This window comes from Bos indicus, chromosome 7 (genome assembly GCF_029378745.1).
Source record: "Bos indicus isolate NIAB-ARS_2022 breed Sahiwal x Tharparkar chromosome 7, NIAB-ARS_B.indTharparkar_mat_pri_1.0, whole genome shotgun sequence".
Lineage (NCBI taxonomy): Eukaryota > Metazoa > Chordata > Mammalia > Artiodactyla > Bovidae > Bos > Bos indicus.
This window is the reverse complement of record NC_091766.1, coordinates 110,231,617-110,249,247: the sequence shown is the minus strand read 5'-3', so window position 1 is coordinate 110,249,247 and position 17,631 is coordinate 110,231,617. Positions and strand designations below refer to the sequence as shown.

General features: G+C 43.0%; 1 protein-coding gene across 5 annotated transcripts in view; it reads right to left on the bottom strand.

The window, feature by feature from the left end:
* The window catches only part of CAMK4 (calcium/calmodulin dependent protein kinase IV), a 255,441-nt gene that overhangs the window by 103,828 nt on the left and 133,982 nt on the right, over window positions 1-17,631 (bottom strand). The gene's annotated exons all lie outside the window — the stretch shown is intronic.

The following is a 17,631-nucleotide window of genomic DNA, read 5'->3' as shown; positions in this document are numbered from 1 at the left end:
AAAGATACTCCCACCTTAGAATCTCTTCATTGTAGCAGAGAATCAGAAATAGCAATAACCAGCTGGATGAATCAGGTCAATGGCAGAGGTGAATTTCTAAGCTTTTTTCTTATATGTTACCTTCTTCCCTTTCTGCCCAGCTGCATGTCTTTCCCCTCTGCTTCAGACATGAAGGGAACTCGCTAATAAGGGTCACAACTCATCAGATCCTTTACGTGGCTCCTCTGCTGTCAAAAGTCATCCCTATCACCACTCAGGCACAAGTGCTTCTCAACCTATTCCTCCTCTTTCTCTTCCTTTCTTTTAAAAGCCTTGATTCAAACGCATTGGAGCTGTCAGTCACTTCACTTGCTTGTTTCCCACAGAAGTGAGCGTATAACCCGGCCTGACCAGTCAGAAGACTCGCTCTCCAGCCAAAGTGACTGAGTCAGAGAATCAACAGATCAAGTCATCACAGTCAGGCCTCCCCCGACATTTTACTCAAATAATCAACAAAGCGTTCTCTTTTCCTCTGAAATTGTGAGAAAAAGAGGATGGAGTCTGCCACTACCAGGGACTGTTACTGATGCCGTTTGGAGACCACGTCCCTGAAAACAGAGCCAACGCTGCTAAAGAGGAAGAGTGGGTACTGCTGACAGTGTGACCCACTGGGTTCAGTTGCCCACAAGCGAGTCTGCCCTCTGAGCTTTCTCACTGTGTGAGCTACTGAGTCTCCTCTTCTACTGAAACTAGCTGGAGCTGCTTGATGCCTAGTGATGGAAGCTGAAGGAAAGTAGGGGGTCTAAGGAAATAGCGACTCTATATGCAAGACTGGAGTACAGGTTTGGATAAAGCAGTTCCTCAGACCTATGTGTTTTCTGGGATGGAAGAGGGTATACAGCTTTCATCACATTCTCCAAATATCTCAGGCAGAGGAAAGTTTACAAATCTGAGCCATTTGAAAAAAAGAAAACGTGCTCCTTGGAACCAGGGGAGTCAAGGACCTCTCGTGCATGTATATGTAATGAATGCATGCCACATAGTAAGGGTTTAATACAGCTTTGTATGTACTCAGGTTCCTATTAAACAATGCCAGGCATATGAAAAAAAAACAGATAAAAACGATCTTTTTCAGAGGAAGATTATAATCTAATTTTGGGCATAAAACTCCTCTATAAGATGCCATAAGAAGAACATAAGCTGTAAACAAGTTTTGTTTTAAAAATTTCATTGTTCAATGGAGAATTATTTTTCTATGAGTCAAAATATTGCTATCACTCAGTGGGCTGAAGTTATTAGCCATTAAAAGTCACACTATTGTTAAAATAAAGTGAAGAAAGTCTTGCTTGAGTGTGCACAGGCGATGCTAGCGTGATGTGTGTGGGCTGCTGGTGGCCACTCGGTGACATCTGGGAGCCCGACCCATGGCATGTAGACAGCATGGTTTGGGGGTGATGTGGTGTTAGAGGAAAATGCTATACGAGTTCTTTTACCTAGTGAAAAAAATCATGTATTTCATGAAAATTTGCTATTGAACAAAAGACATCCTACTTGCATCAGATGGGAGATCTCTGACAGAGAGAGGCATTGCTAAAGCAGGCAGACACTGACAGATTTCTTCCGAAGAGCTCCTGGCTCACACTCCATTTCAGCTCTGCAGATGCTACTGAGGAAAATCTCCATATACATGATAATTTTTTAATTATTTTAAAAATTTAACATTTTTTCTAGCTTTGCTAAGGCATAATTGATATACAAAAACCCACACATAATCAATGTATACAATGTGGTGAATCTGGACACAAGTTCCCATCACCATGATCAAGGTAATAAATACATCCATCACCTCCAGAAGTTTCCCATGTCCCTTTGTTGTGTGTGGGGGGCGTTAAGAATGCTCAATGTGAAATCTACCCTCTTGACAAATTTTTAAGCGAACAATACCTTACTGTTAACTATAGGCGCTGTGTTTAGAGTAGCTCTCTGGACCTTACTGACCTGGTATAACCTGATACCCACTGAGCAACAACTCCCCACCCACTCCTCACCCATCCCTAGGAAGCACAAGCCTGCTCTCTGCTTCTGAGTCTGACGATTTTAGATGTCTCACACAGGAAGAATTCATCCAATGAATATTGATTTTTTAGATCACTATCTTCTCCAAAGGACAAACTGAATTTCCTCACTAATACAAATATATATATATATATATTTCTTTTCATTACTGTGTGATGTTTAAAAAAGTTTCAGAACATGTGTCTCTAAATTAAGATTTGTTAACAATCGAACCTATTTTTCCTATTACACATTTAGTGTTCACATAATACAAGGTTTTCTTCCTTGTTTTCATAATTTTTGATCCATTTCAAATAAGTATCAGAGATATCCTTTAACTTTTTTCACATGATATAGTAAAATCTTTTAATACCAATGTGAATTTTAAGCAAATCTATTTATTTTAATTAATTTATTTTAATTGGAGGCTAATTATTTTACAATACTGTGGTGGTTTTATCATGTTATGTCAACACATTAAATGTTGGGATGCCTTCAAAAATTAGTTCTTTGAAAATTACCTAAACTCTGGAAATATTCATAACAGATTAGATTATTTGGAATAACACTCTTCTAATGTAGTTGTTGGTTTTTAATTCAGAATTAATTTTCTTTAAAGTTAATTTTGCAAAGGGTCATTATTTTCCCACTATACTTAAGATTAGTAGCTCTCAAAGTATGATTGGAGGACCCTTCTGGGTCCCTAAGACTCTTTTCAAGGTATATAAAAGACTTGCCCTTTTCCAACTACACATCTGGGTGAGACTAGATATTTTCTTCTATACTTGAAACAAAACAAATTGAGTGCAGAAGCAGTTGAGAATTAAACTGTCTTCTATTGAGCCAGATAATAAAGAGATTTACAAAGTAATGCCACTCTTCTAAGTATTTTTATCTTTTGGAAAATAAACTTATTTTTCACTGTAAATATTATTTATGTTAAAATATGCTAGAACTGGAGTTATTACTCTTATAGCTTTAGTTACTACTTAAAGTTCTTTCATCTCTTATAGAGACTCTCCGTCTCTAATACAGTAGATGTGTGTGTGTGTGCTCGGTTGCTCAGTCACGTCTGACTCTTTTGTCACCCGGGGACTGCAGCCCACCAGTCTCCTCCATCCATGCATTTTCCAGGCAAGAATACTGGAGTGGGTTGTCATTTCCTCCTCCAGGGGGTCAAACCCACATCTCCTGAGTCTCCCACACTGCAGGTGGGTTCTTTCCCATTGTGTCAGTAAATGTGTATAGCTATTTGGGATTCTCAGTGAGTTAGAGAGTAGAAAGGGCTTCTACAGCCCACAAGTTTGAGAACCACTACTCCAGAAACCTTAACATTACACATCTGAAAGCAGAAACTAGAAAAAAACAAAACTGTAGTAATAATTGAAATGAAAGAAGGATGTGAACACCGTCTTCTCCCTGCTCGCCTGAATGCTGCAGCCCAGACTGAATGCAGGTCATGACTCAAGTGGAGGCCAGGAAGAATCCTAGAAAGAGGAAGCTAGAGAAAACTGGGGTGTGTAAAGTCATCAGTCCAGAGAGTAAACCGAGTGACAAGCCTGGACTAAAGCCAAGGTGAGGACAACTGAGGGATCCAGCAGGAATGAAGCTGAAAGGGAGAAGCAAACAAGACAGGAGACAGTCAAACGGCTGAGAAGCCAAGGACAAAGCAATCGAGGTCAGAACATCTTTCCCACAGAGATTAGCTGAGAGTCACTTGTCACCTTTTCAAAACACAGTCTAGAGGCCCCCAGGCAGCTAAACCGTAGGGGTGGTTCCCCCGAAGGTGCCGCGGCTGGGCGGCCACACGGGGTGCATCCTGACAGCCGTTTCACCTGACGTCTCCCCAGTGTGTCTCCTGTTCCAGATGATATTGCTGCCTTCCCATTTCTGACTTCCCTTCCAAACACCTGGGCAGGGCCTTCCCAGGTGCCAGCACAGGGGGTACGGCTCATCCCCTGCCCCACATGCTGCAGGGCAGCAGAGTCCACGGCCCCAACCACTGAGCCCACCTGCCCAGAGCCCGGGGTCTGCAACCAGAGAGGCCCCCATGATGAGCGGCCCACACACCACAACCAGAGGGCAGTGCCCGCTCGCACCAGAGGCAGCCCGTGCACAGCAGTGCGGACGCAGTGCGGTCAGGAATAGGAGGAGGGCGGGTTAGGAAAGGGTCTGAGTGCTGGCACGGCCATTCAGACCCAATGCTATGTTTCCAAGAACACAACTGTCAAGCAAGCCACAAAAGCGGGCAGCTACCTGAACAGTCAGTACTGCCACTTGTGATTAGCTTCAAGAGCCCCCATAATTTGCATCTTTCAGAAGCATCCACAGATGGCTTTAACAAATCAATAACAACACTGTTATACAGGAGTTTTGTCCAATCATGGTTCACTCTTGAGTTTTTAATCTGAAAACCCACACAACATACCTTCACTATGTACAAAATAACTTGGAGAAAGATAGGTTTTAATTGCTAACAATTTTCTATTATAAAAATACACATTACATATATACACAAAAATTAAATACGCAAGAAAATTCTAACTTTAGCTTCCCAGAGAACAAACATAAGGTGAGGATTAACATTCAGGCTTTTATTTGGAATGTGCACCCCCAAAGCAGTGAGAGTGAGGAAAAAGGGAAGTGCAGCGAGGTAAGGGACGACAGAGCACAGTCAGCCACTGCTGCACTGAGCTGCAAGGACTCACAGGTCACGGGGCGGCTGCACCCATCTGCCTTCCCTAACAGTCCTTCCCCAGAGGAGTGGTCGCCTTGAAGCTCAGGGGACGGTGGGGAGAGAGGAACTTCCTCCTGTTTCCCACTGGCCAGTTTTGGCCCCAAGGCGTTAATTCTGTATACCTCTGGGTTCCATCTGTAGTCTCGGGCAGGCACTCATGATGCCGTATTGCTCTTCATCAGGTGTCATATCTCATTCGGATTTAGAAGTGGCTGGAGGAGTCAGAAAGTTAAAGTGTGTGTCTAGGTGGGCCTCTGTGCGTGCATCTGGTGGGCAGTCCAGCCCTCCCTGGTTTGAAGACAGTTTGGCACAAGGGATCTGGGAGGCCCAAGGGCGTTCGGCCCAGTCACGGTGACTTCTGAGTGTTAATCCATCACAGGAAAATCAGACTGACTGCAGTGGGGCCAGAGCTGCTTGCCCAATTTACTGTATTTTACTGCCCATCAGAAAGAGCTTTTCTTCCATTTACATTCTTTGTGCAATTTACTAGCTGCCAATGTGACACTGATAATCTTAGATGGCTTGGGCACATGCAAAGCCTTGTTTTAGCTTCCCCATGTGATGACCGCAAAGAGCTGGACATGACTGAATGACTGAACTGAACTGAACTGAACTATCTGAACTATCTTAAACAGTCAAAGAAATATATCTTTCCATCATCATAAAATCACTTGTACAGTTTTAAAACTTCATGGAAATCAAGATTCCTCAATATTGAAAGAAATCCCAACTTTGCTTTTCGCCTCCATGGAGGGAGAGAGAGAAATGGGTAAGAGGTACAGTTCCAGAGTAACAGAGGAGGAGGAGGCTCCACCATCGGAACCGCTGATCAAACATGGGCCCTGCACTGAGACACACAGCAAATATACTCCTATACTGGGATTTGGAAGGCTAAGGGAAAAAAGAAGGAAGAATTGAAAAATAAGTGAAGAAGAAAGTACTGAAGAATTAAGGAGGAAGAAAAAGGAACACCAGTTTCTGCATATGAACATAATGGACAGAGACACAAGGGTGAAGTAACTGGAAAAGGGGAGTAACCGCACCCCAGATATCTCTGGCCTTGACCCTCCCATCTCAGACGGGGTAGAGATCCAGATTCCGGAACTCCCAATACTCTGGACAAGTTGGTTCCTGCTCTGCTTCTTCTAGGAGTCAGTCAAGTAAAGCAGCATCTCCACATAAAACACTCAGTCTCATCTTATCTTCTTTGCAGGGATGCAGATCATAAGTCTTATTTTGTCTCTGTTATTTCTTTGACTTTTTAGGCTCATTTTTGGCTTTAACAATGACCAGAGAACATGATGTGAAGTACAGAACTGTGCTCTTCAGACTCTTTGTGAAAAGAGACAAAATACAAATTATTAATGGGAAATAAGCATAAAAATATCTTTAACTTTTCCCAACTCTTTTCTGCACAGTTTCTGCTTAATTTAGCATCCTGTTTTCAGACATATCAACAAGTACATGTTGGCACTAACATGCTTGGTGAAATGACTTGACAACAGGAGCTTTGTTAAAGTCAAGAATGACAGTTTTAGCCTACAATGATTTGAAAGCCAAGATTTGCTACTTGAAATGCATAAACCAAATGTGAGACACATAAAATATTGAGGTTTTCCTACATGAAGCTATTATCTCCGAACTTTGGCCAAGTCTGATTATTCCTTTATCTTCTTCATCTAACAGAAACCTGGGCATCTCACGACTACCTTAGTGTGAAGGGTGACTGCCTGGTGAAGAATGATACTGCCATTTACTGAGACGGTGAAGACTGGAGAGAAGCAGGTTTAGAAGGTGCAAGTAACAGCACGGCCCTGCCCACTGTGCTGGACTCGCCCACTGTTCACCCCCTTGGACTGTTGCTGGTGCGTGTGTGCTCAGCTGCTTAGTTGTGTGGACTCTTTGAGACCCTCTGGACTATAGCCCACCAGACTCCTCTGTCCCTGGAATTCTCCAGCCAAGAATACTGGAGTAGGTTGCCATTTCCTACTCCAGGGGATCTTCCTAACCCAGGGATCGAACCCATGTCTCCTGCATCTCCTGCACTGGCAGGTGGATTCTTTACCACTGAGCCATCTACTGTAGCTCACTGATCATCAAATTGATCTTTGAAGAATCAAAGATCGTCTCCACTTCTGAGCCCTTCCATTTTGCACTTGATAGTCTTTTGCCTTGAATGTTCTTCTCCAAGATATTTCAGCATGACTTTGGACTCAGAGGAGAATGGAAGGGGCAGCGGTGCAGAGGAGGTGAGGGCTCAGCGGCAGGGGCTCAGCGGTAGGGGCTGTGAGGAGCCACAGACATGGCGGGGATGGGCAGAAAGAAGACCTAAGTGGCAGAGGAGCCAATCTCCTATTTCACACTTAACAAGACTAGTCTAATGCCAATCTGGCTCTAATCAGCATGAGAAGACAAACTAATAAAGCTCAAATACGCTTGGTTTTGAGAACTGTGAAACAATGTATTTTGGTAGTTCTCTGACGGCTGCCTCCTACTCTGCATTCTCTGCAATATTTGGGAGAACGAAATGGAGGAAAGCGGAGCTTTCCAATGGAGGAGGATCCTGAGGATCTGAACTGAATTTATGCTAGACAAAAATGCCCCTCAGGACCTCAGCCCAGAAAAAAAGACACGTGTCTTTCAGAACGTGAAACCTCTGTACATCATGTAGGTTCAGAAGAGAGCAGCTCTTCCAAGGGAGGCTACCTCTTCTCCTTCATTCTTAAAGTCTAAAATATGAGCCTTCCTGCTTGCAGATGCTAGAAACCCTTTCACAGGGAGCAGGCTTTTACTTTACAGTGAATGAAGCAGGCTTAAAATATCCTGGGAGACATAACAAGCTGAACAAAGCTTATACAGAAGATTTGACTGACGCCAGACTTTCTTTAGAAACAGATTTAACAGAGGGAGAGAAAAACGGGAAAAGAACATGATATATAAAGTGGAAAGGACTTTACATACCTCTTTCTGGAGAAGGGGTACTCACTCCAGTATTCTGGCCTAGAGAATTCCAAGGACTGTATAGTCCATGGGGTTGCAAAGAGTCACAACTGAGTGACTTTCACTTTCATTTTTCTCCTATTTCATCTCTGTATCTCTCCCTGGCATTAAGAATACATCGGGGTTACCCTCATTTAATATGTCTTAACTTATATGCAGAGTACATCATGAGAAACGCTGGACTGGAAGAAACACAAGCTGGAATCAAGATTGCCAGGAGAAATATCAATAACCTCAGATATGCAGATGACACCACCCTTATGGCAGACAGTGAAGAGGAACTAAAAAGCCTCTTGATGAAAGTGAAAGTGGAAAGTGAAAAGGTTGGCTTAAAGCTCAACATTCAGAAAATGAAGATCATGGCATCTGGTCCCATCACTTCATGGGAAATAGATGGGGAAACAGTGGAAACAGTGTCAGACTTTATTTTTCTGGGCTCCAAAATGACTGCAGATGGTGATTGCAGCCATGAAATTAAAAGACGCTTACTCCTTGGAAGGAAAGTTATGACCAACCTAGATAGCATATTCAAAAGCAGAGACATTACTTTGCCAACAAAGGTTCATCTAGTCAAGGCTATGGTTTTTCCTGTAGTCATGTATGGATGTGAGAGTTGGACTGTGAAGAAAGCTGAGCACTGAAGAATAGATGCCTTTGAACTGTGGTGTTGGAGAAGACTCTTGAGAGTTCCTTGGACTGCAAGGAGATCCAACCAGTCCATCCTAAAGGAGATCAGCCCTGGGATTTCTTTGGAAGGAATGATGCTAAAGCTGAAACTCCAGTACTTTGGCCACCTCATGCGAAGAGTTGACTCATTGGAAAAGACTCTGATGCTGGGAGGGATTGGGGGCAGGAGGAGAAGGGGATGACAGAGGATGAGATGGCTGGATGGCATCACCGACTTGATGGACATGAGTTTGAGTGAACTCCAGGAGTTGGTGATGGACTGGGAGGCCTGGCGTGCTGTGATTCATGGGGTCACAAAGAGTCGGACACGACTGAGCGACTGAACTGAACTTTAAAAACATCTCATTTTCCAATCCCTCACCTCTCTTCCTGCTTTCAAAGTGTATCTCTGTTCTTCTTAGCAGAAAACCTGTCCAGAGCTGTCTGTATTCTTTCTCCACTTCCTCCTCCCTTTCCTCATAGATTGGTCAGTGAAATTCAATCTGGCTTCATCTGCCTTTATAGGAGAGACCAGTGGTCTCCTTGAAGGAGGCTAACTACTGTTCTGATCTTATCTTACTCTGTCAGCAGCATTTGATATGTTATTTGATCACTCCCTTCTTCACATGAAACTGATTACACATTGTCACCATTCTGGTCTGACTTTTCTTCTACTTTAAAGGCTACACAAGTATTACACTCCCTACCTAGTAGCCCTGCTCTGATATTTAGCCTCTGCGATGATCACTCCCTCTGCATACAGCAGCCAGAGATATCTTTAAAATGTAAATCAGGTCATGTTACTCTCCAGTTTAAATGCTGGCACCCCACTGTGCCCAGAATAAGGCCTCTGCCTCTGAGGCCTTACGGCTCCAGGTGGGGGCCTCACCCTTGTGGGCGGATGTTGTTTTCTTTCTACACTGGCCACTCGACCTCCAGACCAGGCTCCAGGCCTCCTCCCCTTGACCCTGTCACTTCACTCAGAAAGCAACGAAGAGGCTTTCCCAGGTCACTGCACCAAAAGAAGGTACATGCACATATACACGGGGCTTCCCCGGTGGCTCAGGGGTAAAGAATCTGCCTGCAGTGGAGGAGCCGCAGGAGACTCAGGTTCAGCCCCTGGGTCGGGAAGATCCCTGGAGGAGGGCAGGGCAACCCACTCCAGTACCCTTGCCTGGAGAGTTCCATGGACAGAGGAGCCTGGCGGCTTACAGTCTGTGGGGCTGCAGAGTCGAACACGACTGAGTGGCTAAGCACACATGCAGACAACCACACACATCACTCTAGTCCCTTCATAGATTTACACGAATCTGTGTTACCACTTGGTGATAAATTACCTGCTTCTTCCACCAGAACATAAGCTCTATAATAGCCAATGGCCTGTCCATTTTTACCCATCAGTACATCCAGCATTACTTACCAGCCCCTGGTCTATATTAACTTATTGAATAAATAAAGGAGGGATGGTGCTACTATTTGAATATAAAAGGTTGGTGACTCAAAGGAAAAATCTCTGGTTTAACAGCTTTGTTTAGATGAGATTGGATTTGGTTAGTCATTTCTCCTCCTGCCAGTCAAATCACGCTATCAACATCAATGGAGTGGAGAGTGCCTGTCTCACAGGCAGAGCTAAGTACCCAGATCGTCTAGTCTGGTAAGAGCTGTGATTTCTAAATTGTGAGCCATAAAGAGTCACTATAGTACTTATGCAAGACTGCACTCTCCCAGGATAAACAGGGACTGTTCCAAGAAACAGAATTAATACAAGCTCTGGTGAAGTCACTGCCTTTCTAAGCCCACTGCAGCGGGTACGGATATTCCACAGCTGCTCCTCTCGCCCTGGGGGGATAGAGAGAGCGTCACAGCTTCTTCTTCAACCAGGACACCCTGCTGTCATGTGTGTGACCCACACTGTGTATCAAACACAACCACAGAAGAGATTACATGAGAGTGAGATGATGAAAATCAGAAAAGAGAACAGTGAGAGCCAGAATATATACGCATTCCCAAAGAAGGAGAAGTGAGATCTTGGTAAGCAGAAAAACCTAGGGACACAACTATGAATATTCTGCTCTGTCTCTGTGCCTGTCAAGGGACAGTTCAAAAGAAAAGCCCTGCTGGATTCCAACTCCCATATTCCCCAATGAGGTGACTTCAATACCCTCTTGATCGAATCCATGCAAAAATGAAATTGATATCCGGTGGTTTAAAAAATGAATATAGTGTTAGCCTCCCAAATGTTCCTTTATGTTCCTGTTGCCAAGGCTGGAAGAAAATAAATGCATATTATTTATTTTTATAAAGGTATCATAGTCACTTTTTTTTAAAGTAAAATATAAAAAGCAAAAGAGAGTAATGTATCTACCATTTTAACATTGCCATTTTATTTCCTTTTACTTTTAAAAATTGTGCATATTTCCTGATATATTTCAAATATGGAAATACAATTTTTTGCAAATATGCAAAATACAATTGTTTGCATATAAAATATACAAATACAATTGTTTCTTACAATGTTCACTGAAAATATCATAAAGTTTTATGACTACCTAATGTTAATAAGGGGCTTCCCTCGTAACTCCGTTGGTAAAGAATCTGCCTGCAATGCAGCAGACATGGGTTCGATCTCTGAGTTGGGAAGATCCCCTGGAGAAGGAAATGGCAACCCACTCCAGTATTCTTACCTGGAGAATCTCATGCACAGAGGAGCCTGGTGGACTACACTTTATGGGGTCGAAAGAGTTGGTTGGACACAACTTAGCAACTAAACCACCACCAGTGTTCATAAGCAGAAAGTAAAGGAGCTTCCTAATGGCCCAGCATCATTAGTGGCTAGATAGCACTTCCCTGGTGTCTCAGATGGTAAAGAATTTGCCTGCAATGCAAGAGACCTACATTTGATCCCTGGGTTGGGAAGATCCCCTGGAGAAAGAAATGGCTACCCACTCCAGGATTCTTGCCTGGTGAATTCCATTGACAGAGGAGCCTGGCGGGCTACAGTCCCTGGAGTGGCAAAGAGTCAGACATGACTAAGTGACTAACACTAACTTATGGTTAGACACTTTAAAATTTTCTTACATTTTGTTACTAATATAAGTCATTCTGTAATGAACATCCTTGGCTGTACTTTTTTTAAAATTTAATTTGAATTCTGGACCTTTTTGAATTTTTAAAATTTAATTTGAATTCTGGACCTTTTTAAATTTGAATTTAGAGCCTTTTATAAAGTCTCTTATCCCATGTGAGAATTATTTCAATTTCTTCATGGATAAGATGGGGATAATAATTGCTACCCTACAGTATTTTATTATTGTAGGATTAAATGAGAATATATGCAAAATCTTTTGGCCCATTGTAGATGTTCTGTGCCATTCCTGAAAGAATTTATAAAAGCAAGGTGAACATTTCCCAGTTTTCTATTTCCAATTTTCTAAGTCTTTCCATAAAAATTAATCCAATGAAAACAAACTCAACATAGAAATAAAGGTATCTATGACAGCATTCCAGTGCTAGTAAGGAAAAATGTCTAACAAGCAGGAAAATATAGTTTTTATTTATCCTTTTCCCCTAAAAGTTGAAGACAGTTTTATTAAAATCCTAAACTATGTCAAATATAATCTTGCTGAAAGGTAGTCAAAGAGGGGCATTGATGCCTCTTTGCATTCAGATTTAACCACATTCCTTCACCTTTTTTGAAGACTGGGATGAGAGCTGTACTACTTTAGTTAAGCTCCATAGAAGTTTCAAGACCATTTCTTATGTTTGTTAATTACTGCTGACTATCACGGAGAAGGCAATGGCACCCCACTCCAGTACTCTTGCCTGGAAAATCCCATGGATGGAGGAGCCTAGTAGGCTGCAGTCCATGGGGTCGCTAAGAGTCGGGCACAACTGAGAGACTTCACTTTCACTTTTCACTCTCATGCACTGGAGAAGGAAATGGCAACCCACTCCGGTGTTCTTGCCTAGAGAATCCCAGGGACAGGGGAGCCTGGTGGGCTGCCGTCTATGGGGTCGCACAGAGTCGGACACAACTGAAGCGACTTAGCAGCTGGCTATCAGGGTAACACCTGGGTTACTACAGACCTGGGGATCAGCCAGGTCCCATAGACATTCAAGTTGTAACAGAACTGGAACAAATTCATCATTTCCCTTTTGTTCTTTTTGGTCATTTCCACACCATCAAGACAGTGCTTTTCAAAGCACTTTACAAATTACTAAGGAGGCATGAAAACAGCAGACTTCAGTTCTCATTTTATATTGCTTTCAGCTGGACAGCAATGACTGGGTGGCACAATCCGCAAACCATGTGAAGTGAAGGGCAGAGCACTGTGTATTCTCAGAGGCCTGAATTCTCCCTTTGATCCTAAAACTAGGTGATCATCTACGAGACACAAAACTGAGAATTTAGATATTCAAGAAGCTTATGACTTTGTAACCTGTCAAAGAACAAAAACAAAAAACAAATGACAAAAACAAAAAGTGCTCCTGGAAATACTAGCACTTAAGTCTCATCAGTTACATCTTGGGGTTGAATACCTTACTGAGGATAGCTTTGAAAGGGGGAACACCTGGAAACTCTTTACTCCTGACAATCTTTCTAAGATAATTAAGACTTTCAGATACCCTGGTTAACATTGTTCAAATATGCTAAAAACTTACTCTAAAAAGGAAAAGAACATGCTATAGACAAAAAAAGGCTTTTCAGATCAGATCAGATCAGTTGCTCAGTCGTGTCCGACTCTTTGCGACCCCATGAATCGCAGCACGCCAGGCCTCCCTGTCCATCACCAACTCCCGGAGTTCACTCAGACTCACTTTCATCGAGTCAGTGATGCCATCCAGCCATCTCATCCTCTGTCGTCCCCTTCTCCTCCTGCCCCCAATCCCTCCCAGCATCAGAGGCTTTTCCAATGAGTCAACTCTTCGCATGAGGTGGCCAAAGTACTGGAGTTTCAGCTTTAGCATCATTCCTTCCAAAGAAATCCTAGGGCTGATGTCCTTCAGAATGGACTGGTTGGATCTCCTTGCAGTCCATGGGTCTCTCAAGAGTCTTCTCCAACATCACAGTTCAAAAGCATCAATTCTTCGGTGCTCAGCCTTCTTCACAGTCCAACTCTCACATCCATACATGACCACAGGAAGAAGCATAGCCTTGACTAGACGAACCTTTGGTGGCAAAGTAATGTCTCTGCTTTTGAATATGCTATCTAGGTTGGTCATAACTTTCCTTCCAAGGAGTAAGCGTCTTTTAATTTCATGGCTGCAATCACCTTCTGCAGTGATTTTGGAGCCCAGAAAAATAAAGTCTGACACTGTTTCCCCATCTATTTCCCATGAAGTGATGGGACCCGATGCCATGATCTTCGTTTTCTGAATGTTGAGCTTAAAGCCAACTTTTTCACTCTCCACTTTTACTTTCATCAAGAGGCTTTTTAGTTCCTCTTCACTTTCTACCATAAGGGTGGTGTCATCTGCATATCTGAGGTTATTGAGATTTCTCCCGGCAATCTTGATTCTAGCTTGTGTTTCTTCCAGTCCAGCATTTCTCATGATGTACTCTGCATAGAAGTTAAATAAGCAGGGTGACAATATACAGCCTTGACGTACTCCTTTCCCTATTTGGAACCAGTCTGTTGTTCCATGTCCAGTTCTAACTGTTGCTTCCTGACCTGCATACCAATTTTTCAAGAGGCAGATCAGGTGATCTGGTATTCCCATCTCTTTCAGAATTTTCCACAGTTTATTGTGATCCACACAGTCAAAGGCTTTGGCATAGTCAATAAAGCAGAAATAGATGCTTTTCTGGAACTCTGTTGCTTTTTCCATGATGCAGCAGATGTTGGCAATTTGATCTCTGGTTCCTCTGTCTTTTTGAAATCCAGCTTGAACATCAGGAAGTTCACGGTTCACATATTGCTGAAGCCTGCCATGGAGAATTTTGAGCATTACTTTACTAGCATGTGAGATGAGTGCAATTGTGTGGTATTTGAGCATTCTTTGGCATTGCCTTTCTTTGGGATTGGAATGAAAACTGACCTTTTCCAGTCCTGTGGCCACTGCTGAGTTTTCCAAATTTGCTGGCATATTGAGTGCAGCACTTTCACAGCATCCTCTTTCAGGATTTGGAATAGCTCAACTGGAATTCCATCACCTCCACTAGCTTTGTTTGTAGTGATGCTTTCTAAGGCCCACTTGACTTCACATTCTAGGATGTCTGGCTCTAGGTGAGTGATCATACCATCGTGATTATCTGGGTCGTGAAGATCTTTTTTGTACAGTTCTTCTGTGTATTCTTGCCATCTGTTCTTAATATCTTCTGCTTCTGTTAGGTCCATACCATTTCTGTCCTTTATCGAGCCCACCTTTGCATGAAGTGTTCCTTTGGTATCTCTGATTTTCTTGAAGAGATCCCTAGTCTTTCCCATTCTGTTGTTTTCCTCTATTTCTTTGCATTGATCGCTGAAGAAGGCTTTCTTATCTCTTCTTACTATTCTTTGGAACTCTGCATTGAGATGTTTATATCTTTCCTTTTCTCCTTTGCTTTTTGCTTCTCTTCTTTTCACAGCTATTTGTAAGGCCTCCCCAGACAGCTTTTTGCATTTTGCTTTTTTGCATTTCTTTTCCATGGGGATGGTCTTGATCCCTGTCTCCTGTACAATGTCACGAACCTCATTCCATAGTTCATCAGGCACTCTATCTATCAGATCTAGGCCCTTAAATCTATGATCCTAAAAGTAACATCATAAAGCTCTAGGGCTAGAGTAAGAATGAGATACTACAAATCTTAATGATTTAAGGTTCGAAGAAAAATTCCCGGTTGATTTTTCTCCATGGCAGTATTCTCTCTCATTGTATAAAGCCAGATTTGCCTTCTTTGGTGAGGAATCATCTTAACATCTTAACCCAGAGCTTCATTTTTCTGAAGAGATCAGATGCTTCTAGAAATCAAAAAGGGAAGCATACTGGCTCAATCCTTCTTAAAGTCTATTTCTATGCAGTGACGGGTACATACTCTATGCACTATCAGCGTGCTCTTAAGTCTCTTCTGGACTGAATGGCTCAGATATAAAGCTCCACGTTGACTAACTGGGCTGATGTGCATACATTCCATGCTAACGCTCCAGCACTGCTCCCGCTTGATAACAGTCCCCAGGACTGTCAGGGTTCGAAGAATGCAGTGGAAAGCGCCTGTGATCCAGCACTGGGGGGTCCTGTCCTTCTCTACATATCTGATCGTATTCATGCCCACAATGTGTCGATGTGCTCCACAGCTGTCTGCAGCCACCATGCCCTCACCTCCCCTGTCTCGGGTGGTCAGCACCAGGGGGTGGCTGTGTGCACCGCTGCTCTGTCCTCACGGAAGGGGCCACGCTCCATGGTGACAGCCACCCTTGAATCCAGAAGCCAATGTAGGAAGAGCAGGTGACAGAGAAACAGCTCTGAGACAGACCTGGATTTACACTGAATATTTACCCTAGAGAAATTCTTTCAAGCTAAAAGAGACTCAAACTGGAAAAAAACAAAACAAAAAAAAAACCTAAGATATCTTTGACTAAAACTGTTAAGCACTTTCCCCCCAGATACCCAGTTGGTATCAGATTCAGGAAGAATTTTAACTGTCATAGAAAACAAAGGATACTTAAATTTCTTCTTTTATGCACATATAAATATTGTAGGTAAATCATGACATTCATCCATATTCCCCTTCAAAAAATACGTCAAAATTTAAAAGATAAGGATAGCAAACTTGGATTCACTTTGACTTTTCAATAAAAGAAGTCATTCGCAGCCTACACTACTTCATTATTTTTGTCACACCTTGAAACTGATCATGACACCCAAATATGTACTGATGCTATCATGGAAAAATAGTTCTAAACTATCTGGATCTCAAAATTTCAAAGAAACATCCTTCCAGTGTCAGCCTGGCATTCTATGGGGCAAAAAGCATTGTAGATATAACTATCCATTTGATACATTTTTCAGATCTCTCGGATAGAGACCAAGAATGAGTAGCTTTAACTGAATGGACCCTGTGATACTGACGCTTAGAATGGAGAGCAAACTGGAATTCCATATACGTGGGCACCGGTGGGCCATCGGTGCAGCCTGTGTACCCATGAGACGGAAAGACAAAGGGAGCCATATACGGGGCACCGGTGGGCCATCGGTGCAGCCTGTGTACCCATGAGACGGAAAGACAAAGGGAGCCATATACGGGGCACCGGTGGGCCATCGGTGCAGCCTGTGTACCCATGAGACGGAAAGACAAAGGGAGCCATATACGTGGGCACCGGTGGGCCGTCGGTGCAGCCTGTGTACCCATGAGACGGAAAGACAAAGGGAGCCATATACGGGGCACCGGTGGGCCGTCGGTGCGGCCTGTGTACCCATGAGACGGAAAGACAAAGGGAGCCATATACGGGGCACCGGTGGGCCGTTGGTGCGGCCTGTGTACCCATAAGACAGAGAGACAAACGGAGCCATTACATGGGCACCAGTGGGACCACTGGCATCCTGTCTATCCAGGAGACAGAAACACAAAGGAAGCCACACCGGCATCGCTGACCATCACACACTCCATTACTCATCTTTCATTTGGTAGTGGATGCTGTATACTGAGACTCACTAACCTAAGGTTTCACAGCATTTAGAAAAGAAATATGTTGCTTGCTTTCTCTGTACATAGAAAACTCCTGTTTCACAGAGTGACTTGAACTGCACTCAGCTTCTCTGTGTCTATGTGTCAGTCAACAAAGGTTTTTTCATCCTTAATCAGATTAGCAAAGAGCAATATCTAGTTTCAGTACCAGATCGGGGCCACAATCATTCCTTCTTTTTTTTTAGTCTTTTTTCTCTTTCAGGACCTAGCTGGTATCAAACAGAAAGGGCTCAGATTTAGGACTCCATGCTACTGAGTCCTTTGGTTTCCAGGGAAAATTCCCATGAAGCATTTTTGCATTAACATATAAAAGGGGTTACTACAGACTGCTGATTAATTAAGTGTGGCTCCCATTTTTATTCTTTGTTGTTAAAATTGCTGAACTGGCATATGGTAATCTGAGAACACTTTCTTTAAAAAAAAAACTTGCAAGCTAATTCAATACTGAAAATTATTTGGATTTCTTCTAATCAACATCTTTTGCACACAGTCATTCATTTCCTCTCTCTCAACAGATTAACAGTCTGGA